The 2,521-nt window shown below is 37.7% G+C and overlaps 1 long non-coding RNA gene across 1 annotated transcript; it reads left to right on the forward strand.

The window, feature by feature from the left end:
* The first annotated feature begins 328 nt into the window (after positions 1–328).
* On the forward strand, positions 329–905 carry LOC130198254 (uncharacterized). Its single transcript, XR_008832595.1, has 2 exons — positions 329–481; positions 553–905. It is a non-coding gene; the product is annotated as an uncharacterized LOC130198254 (long non-coding RNA).
* The last annotated feature ends 1,616 nt before the right edge of the window (positions 906–2,521 follow it).

The following is a 2,521-nucleotide window of genomic DNA, read 5'->3' on the forward strand; positions in this document are numbered from 1 at the left end:
CTGGTGAAGCTGGTCGGAGGAGAGCTGGAGACGAACCATGTTCACCAAAAGTCTCGCTGACTACAACCAACGAGCTGGAAACGGACTAAATGTGACGTAAAGCCGTAAAACGAGCATGAAGACCGGGACCAGGAAGGAGCACCAACCTGATCTGTGTCGCTCATGTTCTCTAAAACGAGAAACGTCCTCCTCATAATCTGAGATTAATCTGTCAATCAGCCCCAACGTGTCTCCAGAAGCCGCGTGGACTTGCTGCTTCACCAACAGTCTCAGCATTTCTCCCGGAGACACGGAGACCGACACCGGAGGCTCGTGGGAGAGGAGAGTCCGTCTCCGAACCACGCATGCGCGGTTAGATGTGGTCCGACTGGCCCTGACGTCATGATCACGTTGGGCACCGATAATCTCACGAGAGCGAGGCGCTTGCAGTTGCTTCTCCACGGACTGCCTGGCCCAGTGCATGATGGGAGATCCGTACGAGGTCTGTAAACTACAAGTTGCCTACAGAATGAACTAATAGGAAGTGAGTGACTTCCTGTGTTTTCTTGACAGGCAGCTGGAGACCCTCCCACGTGATGACGCTGTTTATCTTCCTGATGGCGCCGCGGACGGCCGCCTCGGTGTGTTGGTGCGCGATGTTTTTTGTTGTTTTCGTTTTAAATACTGTTTTCTGCTGTGATTCCCAGAGCTCTTTCACCAGAGAAGAGCTCATGAACATCAGGGGAACAACTCCAGCGGATTTATTTCCAACGTATTTCACACACCCAAACACTTTCACATTATTTGTTGTCTTTCTGTCGTGTTGATTGTTGTTTGTTTGTCATGTCCAAATGTTGCACCTTCCACCAAAAAAAATTCCTCGTTTGGGTAAACATTCCTGGCAATAAAACTGTTTCTGATTCTGATTCTGATTCTGATTAAAACTCATATTGGAATTACATTTAGGTTATTTGCAAATAGTTATTAAAATAAACATTTTGCATTTTGGATATGTTCTCAAAAATAAAGCAGCCCAAAAAAATGCCAAATAAGATCAGATAATACATTATATAATATATCATTATACAATATATATTATATATTAATAAGTTCAAATATGTATTATATTAATTATGAAGCGCCCTGATTCTCTATCTTTAAAAGAAAGAGAAATAATAATCACTGGCCTGTTATATATATATTATAACACAATACAAACAGAAATGGTGTGTAAACATAAGGTTATTACTTACATTATCTGTCCAACTGTTATTCTGAACCTTTGGGTTTTAATAGAGGGGTCTTACCACCGATGGCCGCTAGAGGGCAGTGTAGCCTCACGGTGGGCCGGTCTGAGATTGATATTCACACAGATCGTCTTTTACTCATCTCACAGACCTATTCCTTGACAATCATCTGTTGAATAACTTTAGTGAATTTACAGAATAACGTGATGACTTCTACCGTGTGACCAAACATCTGTAATATTTACATCAATTAGTGCTGTGAAAAATAACGCGTTAACGCATTATGATTAAATTACAGGATTAATTAGTTAATTTTTTTTAACGCATTTAACGCATGCGCAGAATGAGCTTCCAATACGTCTGTTGTTGGTCGTCTCTAACCAGCAGCATGTCATTCTGTCTCTACGTGTCGCGTTAACACTACTCCGATCTCCGTCTCTCGCTCGCGCGCACATCGCGATGCCCGCGCACTGGTGAGCAAGTTATGTGCACCCCTGTGTATAAATGTATACAGGACTGTCTCAGAAAATTAGAATATTGTGATGAAGTTCTTTATTTTCTGTAATGCAATTCAAAAAACAAAAATGTCATGCATTCTGGATTCATTACAAATCAACTGAAATATTGCAAGCCTTTTATTCTGATTTATTGCTGATTATGGCTTACAGCTTAAGAAAACTCAAATATCCTATCTCTAAATATTAGAATATCATGAAAAAGTATACTAGTAGGGTATTAAACAAATCACTTGAATTGTCTAATGAACTCGAAACACCTGCAAGGGTTTCCTGAGCCTTGACAAACACTCAGCTGTTATAAATCTTTTTTTTTACTTGGTCTGAGGAAATATTAAAATTTTATGAGATAGGATTTTAGAGTTTTCTTAAGCTGTAAGCCATAATCAGCAATATTAAAAGAATAAAAGGCTTGCAATATTTCAGTTGATTTGTATTGAATCCAGAATGCATGACATTTTTGTTTTTTTAATTGCATGACAGAAAATAAAGAACTTTATCACAATATTCTAATTTTCTGAGACAGTCCTGTATATCTGTCTTTTGTCATAAATCTTTATGTTCTCACAAAAATATACCGAGAATATCGGTAATATGTGATTAATCCACAGAAACCTGTGATTAACCTGATTAAAATTTGTAATCGTTTCACAGCCCTAATATATATATTTATATGTATACTATATATACATATATATAAGACTTCTTATATATATGAAATATATATGATATATAAGACTTGTTATATATATAGTATATATAATATAAATATTATATATA

This window comes from Pseudoliparis swirei, chromosome 8, assembly GCF_029220125.1.
Source record: "Pseudoliparis swirei isolate HS2019 ecotype Mariana Trench chromosome 8, NWPU_hadal_v1, whole genome shotgun sequence".
Lineage (NCBI taxonomy): Eukaryota > Metazoa > Chordata > Actinopteri > Perciformes > Liparidae > Pseudoliparis > Pseudoliparis swirei.